Raw genomic sequence first — 18865 nt, forward strand, 5'->3', positions numbered from 1 at the left:
TAATAATAGACAGAAATGCCCTTTTTGATACAGTGAATCACATTGTACATCCTATAGATAAATGGCAGTTACACAGAATTGAAAGAAGCAGACAGCAGATTAGCACTGTTTGGAAGTAGCCTGGAATGGATTCTGCAAAAGAAAGTAACTGCTGTACTATAACTAAAGACAGCCAGTTCATGTCTCAGAAGTATCTTGTTGAATAGTATATACCACTATACAAATATTCAGTGGTGTGCACAAGTGACTGTCAAAAACTGGTAAAAATCTCCAATCTGTTAATTTTAACAGTAAGCAGTAGTGACAATCTAATTACTGTAGTCATCAGACCAATTATCAAGTGCCTAATGCTTAAAAGAATAGTTTATCAAGAACTGGATAGATACGTATGTGGTAGAACAGTTCATGATGAAAGGAACCTTCCCTGGTATGGCAGTGAAACTTCTAAAGGAATCATGTGTACTGCATAATAGTTGGAAAATAAAGCATTGAGCTACATGTAGAGAGATGCCAAATGAAATGTTGGTTGTCAAAAGGGTAATGTGTGAAGCCTTCAATGGCTTAATGAAAAATCTCTCACAAAATCCAAAGAAATTGTGGTCATGTGTAAAAGACATCATGGGCACCAAAGTTAAATGTTTAGTTTAATGTATGTAAGGAATGGAAGTTCATTTAATCAGACATTGACCTCTTCATTTTATGTTGCAGTACAGCCTTGACAAGTTCAATTTATCATTTTTTTAATGTAAAATCCAGACAAGCCACAATCAATTAATTGTTGAAGCAGAGTGTGTATACAAGACAACTGTGTGTGTGATCCTAAGACCAGCTATTATAAGGGGTAGTCAAATGTAAATGAAACAGATGGATGAAAGTAAGTAGACTGTTTATTATTTCAAAAGTAATCTCTGTAACCATTAATACATTTATCCCACAGTGAGACAAAGCAGTCAATGTCGTCATGGAAAAATGTTTGCGGATGCCTATGGAGCCATGATTGTACCCCGACAAGCACCTCTTCATCTGAAGAAAATCAACAACCACTAATGTCTTTCCTCAGGGCTGCAAAAATATGGAAATCACTTAGGAAGAGAATGGCATTGTATGGAGGCTTCCCATCTAAACTACTGCAGTGTAGTGAAACCAGTCACCCACACATCCTTCACATTGTCCTGATGTCTTCCCCTGTTATTTCCATATTTCTTCTGCCCTGAAGAAAGACATCCATGGCTGTTGACTTGCTTTGGATGAAGAAGAGCATGTCTGGGTACACTCATGGTTCCACAGACTACCACAAACATTTTTCCATGAAGGCACTGACCATCTAATCTCATAGTGGTGTCAATGTATCAGCAGTTATGATGATTACTTTTGAAATATTAAAAAGTTTACTTACTTTTTTTCACCTGTCAATTTTTCATTTGATTGCTCCTTTTAGGAAGGTTTATCAATTTTCCTAATTACAATAAAAACTAAAATGTTTTGAGTAATTAAATAATTCTATAAAGTCAGTTTATATTAATTCAAATTATTATGAAAATCTTTCTGACTGTCTTTGTATGTAAGTTAAACAATGGATAGTCCAGGAAAGAATAACGACAATATTATGGATAGGACAGATTGGTACTCAACATATAGTGGAGCTGCTGAGTCACATACAGACACAACAAAAAGTCTGCTAAGCAAGTAAGCTTTCAGCTGAAAGGCCTTCTTCTTAATCAGACGACACACACACACACACACACACACACACACACACACACACACAAACACACACATCACACACATATGACCACTATATCTGGCTGCTGTGACCAACCAAAGACTGTGATATGAGGGTGTTTGAGTTGTGTTTGTGTGAATGAATGTGTGTCTGTTGTCTGATTCAGAAGAACTACTTTTGACCAAAAGCTTACTTGTTTAGCAGTCTTTTTGTTGTGCCTGTCTGCAACTCAACATCTCCATTACTTGGTTTGTATGTAAGTTATATATCTTTGAATTAATTATGTCAACAGTTATGATGAGAGTTGTAAGAAAAAATTATGTCTCCCTTCCTGCTCTTGAAAAATGTTAAAAAATCCAAAAAACTTAGTGTTTCAGAGTAAATAGCAATTACAGCTCAAATCCCTGTCAATTCACTAGTTGAAAACAGTGAGAGTAGGAGTGTTAGAAATGGTGAAGTTCGGCTGGGATTGTATACACTTTTTGCATATTAATGTCGTATTTTTATGAAAAGGATAGATTTCTACTCACCACATAGAGGAGGCACTGAGTGACAGATGGGCACAATTAAAAAAAAAGCTAAACATTTAAGTTTTCAGACAAAAAAGCACTTTTTCTAAATCAAACCGCCCCCCCCCCCCCCCCTCCACACACACACACACTATTTTCCACCCTGGGATTTCCATACATAATTTTTAATGGTTTTCAGATAAATTAATACATTATCTTGCCACAAAGGTGATTTGGAGTGCAAAATACTGAAAATAACAGCATACAATATGGATGTCACATTGTTTTGACTAAGTGTTGTGTGTTTGGGCTTCTAATGTTTGTATCAGAAAGAACTGAGTTTGCCGATATATAGACAGTTAATAGTGGTTTGTGTAAAAAGAAAATGCTTTGTTTGAATGCTGGGTAACAACAGCTAAGTAGTATAGAAAGATGATCAATGCTTGTTTTCAAAGCAGTTGTTTTTTTGCGTACATTCATGTGTGAAGTACACTAGCAGCAATTGCCTTGATTATCAGTTTGAGTAGTATAATATACAACAACAGGAACTTGTCTTGTTCCATATCTCTGAAGGATCTCTTTCTAAATGGTATTGCTGGAATGTCACGAGCAATGACTGGAGTGTTTAACGGCTCATGAGAAATCAGAAAAATAAGTGCTGGAACTTTATTCTATGTCTCATACTGTGCCATGTGAAAATGAAGGCAAGTTGCATTTTTTAAATTTCTGTCTGTTAATGTATTCACATATTATAAAAACAAATTCTGAACTAGGATAAAAAATAATGGGGAGGGATAATTTTGGATTGAATTGAAGGGGAATGGAATATTTGCTGAGGGACATACAGTAATTAATTGTGTTAAGAGAAAATAATAACAAAATTGGTAAGTTACAAGACAGGCTGAAAAATGTATGGATTAGTCAAGTATTGGAAATAAAATATGAATTGTGTAGTCAGTTATAAGACGTGAATAATAACATATGAAAAGTTTGTGACATTTATAGTGAAAAATGGGAATAATTTCCTTTAACAAATTTTTCTAGTCCTATAGTCTTAGCACTACTGAACATCCAAATATTTCATGCTATGAAGAATCCTACCTCAGTGAGACAAGAGGTAAAGCTTTAATTAATTCCCATGTAAGTCCAATTACTTTCACACAGAATTCCCCCCACCCCTCACAGCAACAAGGTTCATGGGATTGCTCTCCTTCTCGAAGAAGAAACTATTAGTTCAGACATCTAGGCTGGTGTACTGATAATTGTATAGTTTTCTTATGAGAGAACATATTTAACATGTCAGTTACATTCTTTGGCATATAAGAACATAATTTACAGGTTATTTGCTTGGTAGCATTCTACCGTGTAATGAGACATTAGAAAGTGGCACTGGAACAAGAATCCTAAGTCATATAAAATGAACATTCACTAAAGAAATGCACAAGTACATTTTTGTATAACAGTTACAATGTTTTACCTAGAATACAAAATCAGATAAACGAAAAGGTACATGTAGTACTAAAAATAAGTTAAATGGAGGATAACAGACAATAACCCACCTGTGAGACAAACTACAAGTAAACAACATTACATGACAAAGAAACCAAAACATAATGAGCTTTTGAAATAATGCTTTTTTTGTGCTTACCTGCATGAATGCTCCATGACCTTGTGCTTTAAGTCTGAGGTTGCATAACATTCCAATTAAGCATATACAGAAATAAAAGTCACTGCAAAAGTGATAACATTTATTACTTTCATTTCAGAAATTCATCATAAACAAATAATGTAAAATATAAAATCAGGAACTACAGTCTTGATTTCATCAGTCTTTGTCATCTTCCTTTACAGTCTTTGTGGAAATTTATGTCAGAAAATTCATCAATGGAAAATCCAGGATGGAACGTAACAATATTGTGAAAAGGAAAGTTGCTATTCACCAAATAGCAGAGATGCTGAGTTGCAGATAGGCACAACAAAAAGACTGTCACAAATAAGCTTTTGGCCGGCTTTCATCAAAAATACATGTGTGTGTGTGTGTGTGTGTGTGTGTGTATGTGTGTGTGTGTGTGTGTGAGAGAGAGAGAGAGAGAGAGAGAGAAAGAGAGAGATCTGTTTTTGATGAAGGCCTTGAAGGCTTTACTGGTCAAAAGCTTATTTGTGACAATCTTTTTGTTGAGCCCATCTGCAACTCAGCATCTCCGCTATATGGAGAGTAGCAACTTTCCTTTTCATAATATTGTTATAAGCCTTATTAATGTAGTAAATGGCATACTTTTGTCTAGACAAACCAAGAAAATAAAGTATAAATGTCCTCTTTCTTTAAATTGGAGTGAGTCAGCCAAAAAATCTGGACATCTAGAGTAGAAGCTGTGACAGTGTGTCATAGCATTGCCAAGAAGTATAAAAAGTTGCATGTTTCTGTTTCTCAATAAAGACAATGTGTACACTTTTGTTTGCAGATTTCTTATGAGTAGGTACTATTATAGTTCAGCGATGACAAACACTACATGAAAAACTGTGACCGTCTTTGGATTACACGTGGAAGACAGCTCTATTCATTTCTTCATATCTATAGTTATCACAGCTACAGTACACCTTTCATAAATTAATAATTACTGAAGATCACCTTCTTGGTGAACACAGATTTCTCTCTCTTTTCTTTATTTTGTTTTTGGTCAGATAAACTGCTGCAAGTGAGCAGAGTCACAGAAAGTAACACAGATGTGATTGATAGGATAATGCCTGGTCCAGCCATTCTCTGGCACTGAGAATTACTCGGCTATGCAAAAATTGTACAGCCAGATCAGTATGCAATGTGCTAGATATGCAGCTGACATTTACATCACACATTATGTGACTGGTTAGCTGCTGATGTGGTATCTCATATTGTTAAAACTTGTTATTAATGAGCTAATTTTATGTCTCTTTTTCTGAGCAATATATGTCTGCACATGAAATAGGAATTTTATTTTAATCAGTACCACATAGCATCACTATCTGTTTGTTACAACTTGGAAGAAACAGACAAATATTTAAATGTGTAGCCATCAGAAGATATCTGAAGCCTCAGCACTGTTCATTCTTTACAAGGTATGAAAGAAGGTATGCTAATATGGATCATTAATTGATCATCCTCTTTGTATTTAGAGGCACTGATTTCACATACAATGGCTTTACAATGAGGTTCAGTCAGTGGAACAGAAATTTTGACACAGGTGCTTTTGGCACACACACACACACGCAAAACACTTTTGGAGATGCACCATTGTGACAGATGATTACTCGCAGAAGTAGTAGGTGCGGCTGTGGCGGCACCAGTCGCACAACAGCCGCTCATGCAGCCAATGGCATCGACACTTGTGTGCTAGGGGCCTGCGTACGGTGTGGAAGCCACGGCCACAGCACAGCATGGCACAGTTGTCGGCATCCGAGCAGCGGCGCCCACGCGTCCAGCTGCACAATGGCGGTGTCTCATCCAGGTACAACAGCTGCAGCTGCCTGCCAGACCAGCCTGTCAGCACAATTTGTAACACACTAACATTGTTGTATATTACAGGAGAATATGACATACACAAATAATATAGAACATGATACATTGGTGTGTTTTATATTCATAATTTATTTTTTAATTCCTATAATGCCTTTTAGTTTTGCATTGATACTTTTCAATTTTTGATTACTTCTGTGTAAATATTCTTTCATTTATACTCATTATTCAGTAAGTGGAGAAGTAAATAAAGATGATCAATAGTAAGCATACAAAAAGAAGTGTATTTTTAACATCACTTAATAATTTTTAACATCATTTAATTATATTCTTAAAAGGACATTGTTGAGAATATTTATTACCACCAATATAAATACAATGTACTTATATCTTTACTCTGTTAACACATTTATGGCATAGAACTGGCTGACTGCAGTATGCACATGTACAATCGTTGTTGAGAAACTTCTGCACATTGCTGACATGTATAAATATACTACATTCCAACAGACCTACCTCCTACATTTTTATTGCAATAAAATTACATTTGACAAGTCTCAAAGTTTTAGGAGTCTCGAAGTTTTACAGACTTAACCTTGCTCCAAGATTTGGTAAAAGTATCTGCTACAATGTTTTCTGGATCTATTTTACATATGGGTATAACTCCGCTCATATAACAGTCATTTACAAAATGGTTGTGTACCTTAATATACTTTGAATTTTTAGTAAAGTTACCGTATCTGGCAATACTGACTTCATGTACTGCCTTCATATACTTCTAACACTTGCATCAAAGAGATTCAAAATATCCAGAATTAACCTAATCTCAGTGACAGCTTCTGACAATGCTACATACTCAGTAAAACGTAACAGTTTCTTAGATTTGCAAAATATTTTCTAAATGATCTAGTTACATAAGCTGATCTAGATTTATAATCTACTCAATCACCTGCCTAATCCACGTCTACAAAACAATTTAAGAAATCACTATTTTCTGTCTTTCTATATTTTAACTTCAAACTTTTGTTTGATGTAAATATTTCAGTACTTACAAAGCAAACTTAAAGTGAGTATCAGTGTAACAATTAATACTTAAATCTATATTCGGTGTTAACAAACTTTTCTTCAGAAATGTGTTTTTTGCCATCCTCTCTTCTTTGACCACCATAAATTATTTTACTGCCCAAATAGCAAAACTCATCTATTACTTTAAGTGTCTTATTTCCTTATCTAATTCCCTAAATGTCACATCATATAATTCAACTACATCTCATTATCCTTGTTTTGCTTTTGTTGACTTTCATCTCATGTCCATCTTTCAAGCACTGTCCATTACGTTCAACTGCTCTTCCAAGTCCTTTGCTGTCTCTTGACAGAATTGCAATGTCATCGGCAAACCCCAACATTTTTATTTCTTCTCCCTAAACTTCAATTCCTACTCCAAATATTTCTTTGTTTTCCTTTACTGCTTGCTCAGTGTACAGATTGGATAAAATCGGGGACAGACTATAACCCTGTCTCATTCCCATCTAAATCATTGCTTCCTCTTTATGTCTCTTGATTCTTATAACTGCAATCTGGTTTATACAAGTCCATGCAGCCTCCCACATTTGCTACTTTTTTTGCATCCATGCTTCAGAAGCCTAGTCCAAAAGCTGATGCCTTTACGCAAATGGAGGTGGCAAATGTTGGCACTGACGTCTGCACATGTCAGTGCACTTGCAAGGCAGCAAGTGTTCCAACACCTGTAGCCCCCCCCCCCCGCCACACACCCCCCCCCCCCCACAACAGCAGACGTAGGTACAGAGACCAACTTGGGGGAGCCCCAGGCACCTCCAACACCTGAGGCTGTTCAAAAGCCCAGCACGGCCATTACCACTCCTACTCCAGCCCCAGAAAAGACCGCAAAAAGCTACGGTAAAGCAACAAGAGCAGGTAAAATCAAGTGGTAAACAATCTGAACATGTCAATGTGACTCTACATGATGTTTCATCTGACTCTTCCTCAGAGCTGATGGAGCATGAGGTATGTGTGGGGCAGTCATCTCACCCCACGACAGAAACTCCACCCACTGCAGTTTCCCTGCCCCAGCGGAGAGACAGCATGAAGGTGCTATGTCAGTGATAGATGAATCCCATGTTGTTGTTGTGGTCTTCAGTCCAGAGACTGGTTTGATGCAGCTCTCCATGCTACTCTATCCTGTGCAAGCTTCTTCATCTCCCAGTACCTACAGCAACCTATATCCTTCTGAATCTATTTAGTGTATTCATCTCTTGGTCTCCCTCTGCAATTTTTACCCTCCACACTGCCCTCCAATATTAAATTGGTGATTCCTTGATGCCTCAGAATATGCCCTACCAACTGATCCCTTCTTCTAGTCAAGTTCTGCCACAAATTTCTCTTCTCTCCAATTCTATTCGATAGCTCCACATTAGTTATGTGATCTACCCGTCTAGTCTTCAGCATTCTTCTGTAGCACCACATTTTGAAAGCTTCTATTCTCTTCTTGTCCAAACTGGTTATCGTCCATGTTTCACTTCCATACATGGCAGCTACACTCCATACAAATACTTTCAGAAACGACTTCCTGACACTTAAATCTATACTCGATGTTAACAAATTTCTCTTCTTCAGAAACGCTTTCCTTGCCATTGCCAGTCTACATTTTATATCCTCCCTACTTCGACCATTGTCAGTTATTTTGCTCCCCAAATAGCAAAACTCATTTACTACTTTAAGCATCTCATTTCCTAATCTAATTCCCTCAGCATCACCTGATTTAATCCGACTATATTCCATTATTCTCGTTTTGCTTTTGTTGATGTTCATCTTATATCCTCCTTTCAACACCATGTCCATTCCGTTCAGCTGCTCTTCCAGGTCCTTTGCTGTCTCTGACAGAATTACAATGTCATCGGCGAACCTCAAAGTTTTTGTTTCTTCTCCATGGATTTTAATTCCTACTCCAAATTTTTCTTTTGTTTCCTTTACTGTTTGCTCAATATACAGACTGAATAACATCGGGGAGAGGCTACAACCCTGTCTCACTCCCTTCCCAACTACTGCTTCCCTTTCATGCCCCTCGACCCTTATAACTGCCATCTGGTTTCTGTACAAATTGTAAATAGCCTTTCATGCCCTTTATTTTACCCCTGCCACCTTCAGAATTTGAAAGAGAGTATTCCAGTCAACATTGTAAAAGCTTTCTCTAAGTCTACAAATGCTAGAAACGTAGGTTTGCCTTTCCTTAATCTATTTTCTAAGATAAGTCATAGGGTCAGTATTGCCTCATGTGTTCCAACATTTCTACGGAATCCAAACTGATCCTCCCCGAGGTCGGCTTCTACCAGTTTTCCATTCGTCTGTAAAGAATTCGTGTTAGTATTTTGCAGCAGTGGCTTATTAAACTGATAGTTTGGTAATTTTCACATCTGTCAACACCTACTTTCTTTGGGATTGGAATTATTATATTCTTCTTGAAGTCTGAGGATATTTCGCCTGTCTCGTACATCTTGCTCACCAGATGGTTGAGTTTTGTCAGGACTGGCTCTCCCAAGGCCATCAGCAGTTCTAATGGAATGTTGGCTACTCCTGGGGCCTCGTTTCAACTCAGGTCTTTCAGTGCTCTGTCAAACTCTTCACGCAGTATCATATCTCCCATTTCATCTTTATCTACATTCTCTACCATTTCTATAATATTGTCCTCAAGAACATCGCCCTTGTAAAGACCCTCTATATACTTCTTCCACCTTTCTGCTTTCCCTTCTTTGCTTAGAACAGTGAATCCCATACTTCAGTGAAATTTGCAGGGGTTCAGGATGCATGTGGAGGAACTTTGTCTACTATCTCAGGGTAGACCACTGTGTCTGTGTCTCCAGGAGAGTAATTTCCATATGTCATATACCATTGAGCTTTGGGGCTATGTACTCCACAAAAAGGAAGACCTGAGTGGGGAGAGAGCTAGAGGAGGAGTAGGTATTTTCATCAGTACCGACTACCGCTCCTCACCTCTCTCCCTTACAATGACTTTACAAGCAGTTGCCATATCAGTGCCATTGTGTCATCCATTGACAATATGTTGCCTTTACCTTATGCCATATGATGTGCTCGATGAAGAGACTCTAAATGATCTTCTTATATACCTCCCCCACCCCTTGATCCACTGTGGTGATTTTAATGCACACAATGTGCTTTGGGGGTCTGCAACTACCTGTCCAGAGGATAGAGCAGTTGAGAGGCTTCTCACATCGTCATGTGCATATTTGCTAAATATGGGACAGAGCAGGCACTTCTGCACTGTAACTGAGTCATTCTCTCCCATTCATCTCTTGCTTTTCTCTTCAGCCCTTGCTCACATGGCTCAACGGGAAGTTGTTGCTGACTTGCATGGCAGTGATCACTTGCCAGCCTGGATCCACTTGCCAGATAGGGTGGAACCCAAAAGGAAACTGCCACGAAGGGTGCTCCGTAGGGCAGATTGGATGCTAGCCCAGTTTGAACATTGTGCTAATGTTGAGATATGGGTGGATCATATTACCAATATCCTTACATTTTGTTGTTTTCCTAACATAAGCTGGAGTTACAAATTAAATATGCCTTCGTTTAGTAGTAGCCACATAGTTCAAAATAATTTCTAGGGCTACAAATCTGTTTATGTTTACATTTATAACAAAGGACTGCATAATTTCTCTTTAACTACAAACAATGTTGCAAGTATTTTCATTGCTGATCTATTATACAGTAAACTTTGATGAAATAGTGCATACAACATGAACAGAATATGAGGCAAATATAAATTCTAGTGAACATTGATAGTCATTAAAGAATTTAGCTAATTACTGGCTTCAGTGTTAACAAAAAATATTCCTGCCAATTACAGAGTCTGGATTTTAAGTATACTTGAATCTCATGCAGTTATGAGCTTTCTATTTGGCTTCTAACCAGAACTTCCTTATTAACTGCTGTGTAATTCACATAGTAATTAGTATCAAACTGCAATATTTGAATGTTTGACAATAGTTTATATGTGTATCTGAGGCTCAAATTACAGTTTTGAGGATGTTCTGTAACAAGGGCTGGTCAATATTTCTTCCTCCACCAGCTTCAGTACAGCCATCTAAACTATAACAGTTTGCCGTACAATCTTCGTCATTTTTTAAAAATATTTTATCTGTGTTGGTTGGAAAGTAATGGATCACCTACCTTGCCCATATTAACAGTTGTAGCAGTAACAACACCATTTAGCGACATGTGGCCTCCCTTCTGCCAGCTCCCATCAAAAGCTATGGACAAGTACCTGTCATTACTTTCAACAACAGGTTCCTTAACAGTGCCTTTCATATGTTCTTGTGCTAAATCTTTAGCAGAAGGCCCTATCTTTAGCAGAAGAGCCTATTTCAAGGGCATATTTATCAAATTTTGAGCATGGACTTAGGGGGCTCATCACGGCACACAACTTTACTTCTGTGCCCTGCCCTTACATATGCACCATAACCCATAAATCAGTGTAATATTAACACAGTAATTATGTCATATAGTTTACCTGTACCTGCAGTACCATCCAGCTGTGAGGAATTGGGGGAAAACTAACCTCCATTTACAATATTTAGGTATCAACTCTAACTCACAAGCAAGTCCTACATATTTGTTTGTTTCCAATGAAACACTGTGTTTACCATACTGTTTGCAGCATACATAGTTCTCCAAACTATCTGATAACAGAAATACATTAATGATCTCATATTTTTTAGTACCAATGCTCAGTTTTTTGTATTGTTCTTCAGATGCTCAAGTCACCTTTTTGGAGCACTTTCAGGTGTAGCAATAGTGTCATAACTCAACACTTCACCCTGTAGAGGTTATATATTACTATGACATCAAATGATGGAGCAGATAATGAGTTAGAACAATTCTGAGTACCCTTTAGCTACTTGCACCACTCTTTTGAAATCCCTTGAAACTAGGTCCTGGCATGCTGAAGGGATAAAATAATGCAGACTCCATAATCAAACTTTATGAGAGACTGTCCATATTCTAGCCTTGAAGTTTATATTGGGAATGCCTGTCACAATGGTCATGGGAAGTTAAGAAGACAGAACAGGTGATATGTATAATGAATGACATTATGATGTTTTCATTTTAATCACAGGAGATACATTAAGTATTTAATGTAATGCTGACCTAAACTTACTAGATGCTAGAGTGCAATCAAACTGAATTTTTAGAGAACAAAATTTTGCAGGGGTAAGTACACACAAACACATAATAAGTAATTTAACACTTGGGCTACACTATAGGCCAATCTGTCACCAAAACTTATATTTAATTCTCTCATATGTTGGCTTCACCAACTCACAACCAGATTGATATCTTCTATCCTATGTTAGGCTTTGGACTACACTATATATCGACCTGTCACCACAACTTAGATTTAATATTTGCATTTGTTGGCTTTGCCTAACATAACCAAATTGTCACCTTCCAATCAACCTAGACTTTGTGGTACACTACAGATCATTCTGTCACAACAACTTAAATTTTTAAATTCATATTGATATTTAAGTAGAGAATTATGGAGAACTAAAATAGCAAAACAATGATGCCTTTCATTTGCACATAACATTATTAATTTTTGAGTGTTTTTTTCTCCGTTACGTGTGAGATGAAAGCTGATGCCATTAACAGAAGCCAAATGCTTTGATAGTGTTAACATAAGTTGAATGTATTCAGATCATCATGATATCAGGGGAGAGAATTTCAACTAACACCATCCAGACATACCACCAACTATGCCCAGTATGTTAGTGAAACTTCTCACAAAATTATAAGAAACTGAAACTGGCTCTGTCACAGACGAAACCAAAAGCTGGCTGATTGAAAATGGCTATAGATGAAGCACATTGGTCACTTTTCTGGCATCATTCAATATGATTGCAGAGAGCAGTACTGAATGCATAAAACTGGGTCAACTGTATATCAGTAATGACAGTTTTTCCACACACAAATGGCATACTTACAAAAACCAAATGTTACGACATCCCAATTCAGTTTGCAGAATGGGTTACACAAACACTGGATGAAAATTATTGTTTCTCCTGTGACCTACTCTTTTTGGATGAAACTAATTTCTGTATGAAGGGGTGGGGTAAATAAACAGAATCACAGACACTCTTCACATGTCAATCTTCAGTGGATGGATACATCAAAGATAGTTGGCACAATGACCTGAAATATGGAGTTCTTATATTAGTGGACCGTTCTTCATTCAGGGTACACTAACAGCAGACCATTATCTATAGCTGCTAGATGAAGATGGGCTGCGAACTTTTTTTCAGCACAATGGGGCCAAACATAATAATGAGCCAGCTGTCTGGATAATCTAAATATCTTGTTTCTCTGAAGATAGCTAGGTCATAGTGGTCTGGTGGAGTTGTCACCACATTCCTTCAGTTTAAGACCACTAGATTTCTGTCTGTGGAGCTTGTGAAGGAAATTATTTGTGCAGTGAAGATCAGAGTCCTGGCACATTCCAGGGAATGGATTGTTGATGCCTGTGTCTGCATCCCGGTAAATAAGTTGGTTAAAGGCCATGAGGACTGGATGAAGCAAATAAAACTAACCTTACAATAAATGATTAATGGAAAATCTCATATAAAGATGTGAAACAAATACTAACAAAGAGATAGAGGGGCTGGCCAGTACTTACCTCAGCTCAGTACAGCCGGAAAAAAAAAAAAAAAAAAAAAAAAAAAAAAAAAAAAAAAAAAAAAAAAAAAAAAAAAAAAAAAAAGCAAGGATGGAGGCATGGTTGTCAGAGGGAAGCCAAAGATATTCTACTGTAAGTACTGTGCCAGCTTCAAACCAAAGAGGATGCATACAGAAGTAAAGAGGTATATAGAATAAAGATAAACACAACTATGTAGGATGAAAAGATGCATGAATGGCTAAAGAGGAAAGGGAAAGAGGAGAAGACTGAAGATTAAATGGGAGTGAGGTGGTTTAACGTAGGTTCAGTCCAGGGGGATGGCGGGATGAAAGGATGTGTTGGAGTGCAAGTTCCCATCTTCGCAGTTCAGAGGGACTGGTGGTGGGTGGAAGAAGCCAAATGGCACATACAGTGTAGCAGGTTCCTAGGTCCCTAGAATTATGCTGGAGGGCATGCTCCGCTACTGGGTATTGGACATCTCCTAGGCGGACAGTTCGTCTGTGTCCGTTCATGCGCTCAGCCAGTTTAGTTGTTGTCATACCGATGTAAAAGGCTGTGCAGTGCAGGCATGTCAGTTGATAAATGACATGTGTAGTTTCACATGTGGCCCTGCCTTGAATTGTGTATGTTTTACCAGTAGCAGGGCTGGAGTAGGTGGTTGTGGGGGGATGCATGGGGCAGGTTTTGCAGCGGGGTCGGTTACAGGGGTAGGAACCGCTGGGTAGAGAAGGTAGTCTGGCAATATTGTAGGGTTTAACAAGGATGTTACGGAGGTTAGGGGGGCAACGAAAGGCAACTCTGGGTGGTGCGGGGAGAATTTTGTCAAGGGATGATCTCATTTCAGGGGTTGACTTGAGAAAGTCATATCCGTGGCAGAGTAATTTGTTGATGTTTTTGAGACCAGGATAATATTGGGTGACAAGGGGGATGCTTCTGTGTGGTCTGGGGATAGGAACATTGTTGTTGGACGGGGAGGAATGTATTGCTCGGGAGATCTGTTTGTGGACAAGGTCTGCAGGATAGTTGCGGGAGAGGAAAGCACTGGTTAGGTTATTGGTGTAATTGTTGAGGGATTCGTCACTGGAGCAGATACGTTTGCCACAAATACCTTCATCCTACATAGTTGTGTTTATCTTTATTCTATATACCTCTTTACTTCTGTATGCATCCTCTTTGGTTTGAAGCTGGCACAGTACTTACAGTAGAATATCTTTGGCTTCCCTCTGACAACCATGCCTCCATCCTTGCTACCCTCCCTGTTTTTCTTTCCCTGTTGCTTCATAACCTGAGTTGTGAGTAACTGAATCTACTTTCCCTTCTTCCCTTTCTTTCCCCTCTCTCCTCCCTGATGAAGGAACATTTGTTCCGAAAGCTAGGAACGTAAATTTTTGGTTCTGTTCTTTGTGTATCTATCGGCTGTACTGAGCTGAGGTAAGTACTGGCCAGCCCCTCTATCTCTTTGTTACTAACCTTACAATAAGTTGGACAACTTGACAAGCACATCCTGTTTGTCCACTGGGACAACTTGTAGCCCTTCTTTCCATATTTTTGAAAATACTTGTCACACAATATACTACACATCATAACAGGTATCATAAAAATTTTAAGTTATTATTACTGAGTGGTTGGGAAAGTAAAAATGTGTATTAGTTTCAGTTTTAATACTTGTCCAAAGTTATGCCAACATTCAGATTAACTATAGAGCAGTCTTAAAAGCATGTTATTTTCTCTATATTTAACAATCTGGGTACCTACCAAAAACAAATCCAAAGTTAATAAGAAGTCAAAACAAACAGAGTTAGTTCAGTATTGCAGATTTACTTCAAAGTATCAAGATATTTGTATCAACCTGGCACTGAAAGCTATCATATTAATGGAGTATAAATACAGAAAAAACACATTTATTACTGTTAATTCTTAATGATATATACTACAAATAAAAATGTGCAAATTTCCCTATAAACATAACAACACACTTTCTCTAATACTGTAGAGGACAGAGATTCCTTTAAAATCTTCATTGACGTGCACAGGAGTTCATCACTAATATGAAGAGTGCACCTTTTTATTTACAATATCCTCACAGTAATAAATTTCAGCCTCCATTTCTGGCCACACCCAATGTTTTTCTTTCTTAATCATGCAAGTTATTCAGAATATTACTGAGCTGCCTTGTACCTATACTGCACTGACTTTTCCAGAACAACATTTACCCTCATATTCCAAAATGACATTCATTTACATGAAAGTTCTCTTCAAATATAAATAGTTTACTGAACATATTAGTTAATAATAACTCTTTTAGAACCTTGTCCTCTCCCAATGACAGGTTTACAAGTTTCATTTGAACATGCATATTGCTCTTTACATCTAATTCAGCTACATCACTGAAACTTGCTGGAACATCTGTAGGCACAATAAATTTAAACAAAGTTCTAAGCATTGCAGCATGAGTCCTTACACCTCCTTTCATTTTCAATCCTGATTGTGGTTGTGTTATACCGATTTCAATGAACCATCAGTTCATTCTCTTCTTTCACCTTTTGTGTTTGTCTCCATTTTTGGATGTCACTACTTAGTTCCTCATTCTCATAAAATTCTCTACCATCTTCTGCAGATAAACTCGTATGTGATTCACTCTCTTCTCCTCTCACTTTTATGTTTGTCTCCATTTTTGAGTATTACTACTTAGTTCCCTGTTCTCATAAAATTCTCTGACATCTTCTTCAGATACTCTCATACTTGGTTCTATAAGCAACTTACACTGTTTGGCAACCTTCGTATTCAGAGCTGACTGTCGTACTGTCTTAGAATATTTCTAGGATTCAGTTTCAACACTCCTCATCACAGAAGACTCATTTCTAGCATAATCAGGGAGTCATTGTAAGACTATCACAGTTCACAAGATATAGTCAACATTTCTCAAACAGAATGAAATTTTCACTCTGCAGTGGAGTGTGCACTGATATGAAACTTCCTGGTAGATTTAAACTGTGTGCTGAACCGAGGCTTGAACGCAAGACCTTTGCCTTTCACAGACAATTGCTCTACCAAGTGAGCTACCCAAGCATGACTCATGACGTGTCCTCACAGATTTACTTCCACCAGTACCTCATTTCCTACCTTCCAAACTTCATGGAAGCTCTCCTGAGAACCTTCTAAGACTATCACTCCTGGAAGAAAGGATATTATTGAGACATGGCTTAACCACAGCCTGAGGAATGTTTTCAGGATGAAATTTTCCATCTGCATTCTGGAAACATCCATCAGCATGTGGCTAAGGCATGTCTCCACAATATCCTTTCTTCTAGGAGTGTTAGTCTTGCAAGGTTCACAGAAGAGCTTCTGTGGGGTACGGAAGGTAGGAGATGAGGTGCTGGTGGAGTTAAGCTGTGAGAATGTGTCATGAGTCATGGTTGGGTAGCTCAGTTAGTGGAGCATTTGCCCATGAAAGGCAAAGGTCCCAAATTTGAGTCTCAGTCTGGCACACAGTTTTAATCTGTCAGGAAGTTTCATTTCTCGAACATTTTTACTAGATTTGTAGGAGCTATTTGTTCACTTAACTAGAGGGCCTTTGCCAGTAGGCCACTAAATATACCCTTTGGAAGAAACTGTTTCTTCTTTCCTTCTGGAGTCTTCCTCCAATGAGAAAGAATATCTCTCCATTAGAGAAGAAAATATGCCACATCTAGAGGCTGCAGAAGATGATTAGCATTCGATGGCAGGCAAATGAACTTAGTACTATTTCGCTCAACCAGAGCCAAATTTTTCATTGAGATGTAAGATTATCACCAATAATTACTCTCCATCCATCATTCTTTAAGATGAAGGGGAGGAAGGGAGCTTGAAACCAATCATTGAATACACACTGTTCCATCTATCCACTGCCAGATGCATTCATTCATGTTCCAGAAGGTGAAATATAAATCCAGTCAGCCTGTTTCTGCTTGCATTTGAAACTAAGACATGGAGGAAGGAATTCTCCTGCTTCATTGCCACAGAACATGACAGTAAACTGTGATTTGTAGGTGTTTTCAATTATCTTAGCATGTTGAAATATGTTACTGTTATGTCATGAAACCCACTTTTTTTTAAAAAACTGAAAACATTTTCAGCAGTTACACCTCCAACTTCATCATTGTATTTTTCAACAAAAGTGTTCATTAAATCATCACTTACAGCAGCAAGTTCCTAGAAATACTAGAGAGACACAGTTCTGCCCTGTATCTCTCTAAAACTACTTTTCTCCCATCTTATGCAGGCATTTTATCTGCAAAGCTATCTACTTGCCTTTTACTGAAGTCAAGATACAGTTGATTTTGGAAGACCCAAGTCAATGATGGTAATACAGTGTTCTATTTGGTAATCGCAGTGGGCCTTCCAACTTTACAGCTGTGCTTGTTTTTCAATTTGTTGGTAATGGTTTGTCTTTCAATGTAGTATTTTCTTGCAGCTTCACTCTGAGCAATTTCTCTAGCATTAATTTCATATAATGTTTTTCACAGGGTTTTATTCCAATAATGGGGCTTTGCACTGTATTTCCGAGAACCTGGTTTGGAAGTTTTCTTCTGTAGAAGAAAAACATAGTAAGCTTATTGTACTATTTCACTTCATGGACAAATGGAGGCTTCAAGTGAACACTGAAGATTATACACTCCTGGAAATGGAAAAAAGAACACATTGACACCGGTGTGTCAGACCCACCATACTTGCTCCGGACACTGCGAGAGGGCTGTACAAGCAATGATCACACGCACGGCACAGCGGACACACCAGGAACCGCGGTGTTGGCCGTCGAATGGCGCTAGCTGCGCAGCATTTGTGCACCGCCGCCGTCAGTGTCAGCCAGTTTGCCGTGGCATACGGAGCTCCATCGCAGTCTTTAACACTGGTAGCATGCCGCGACAGCGTGGACGTGAACCGTATGTGCAGTTGACGGACTTTGAGCGAGGGCGTATAGTGGGCATGCGGGAGGCCGGGTGGACGTACCGCCGAATTGCTCAACACGTGGGGCGTGAGGTCTCCACAGTACATCGATGTTGTCGCCAGTGGTCGGCGGAAGGTGCACGTGCCCGTCGACCTGGGACCGGACCGCAGCGACGCACGGATGCACGCCAAGACCGTAGGATCCTACGCAGTGCCGTAGGGGACCGCACCGCCACTTCTCAGCAAATTAGGGACACTGTTGCTCCTGGGGTATCGGCGAGGACCATTCGCAACCGTCTCCATGAAGCTGGGCTACGGTCCCGCACACCGTTAGGCCGTCTTCCGCTCACGCCCCAACATCGTGCAGCCCGCCTCCAGTGGTGTCGCGACAGGCGTGAATGGAGGGACGAATGGAGACGTGTCGTCTTCAGCGATGAGAGTCGCTTCTGCCTTGGTGCCAATGATGGTCGTATGCGTGTTTGGCGCCGTGCAGGTGAGCGCCACAATCAGGA

This window comes from Schistocerca americana, chromosome 2 (genome assembly GCF_021461395.2).
Source record: "Schistocerca americana isolate TAMUIC-IGC-003095 chromosome 2, iqSchAmer2.1, whole genome shotgun sequence".
In the NCBI taxonomy this organism is placed as follows: domain Eukaryota; kingdom Metazoa; phylum Arthropoda; class Insecta; order Orthoptera; family Acrididae; genus Schistocerca; species Schistocerca americana.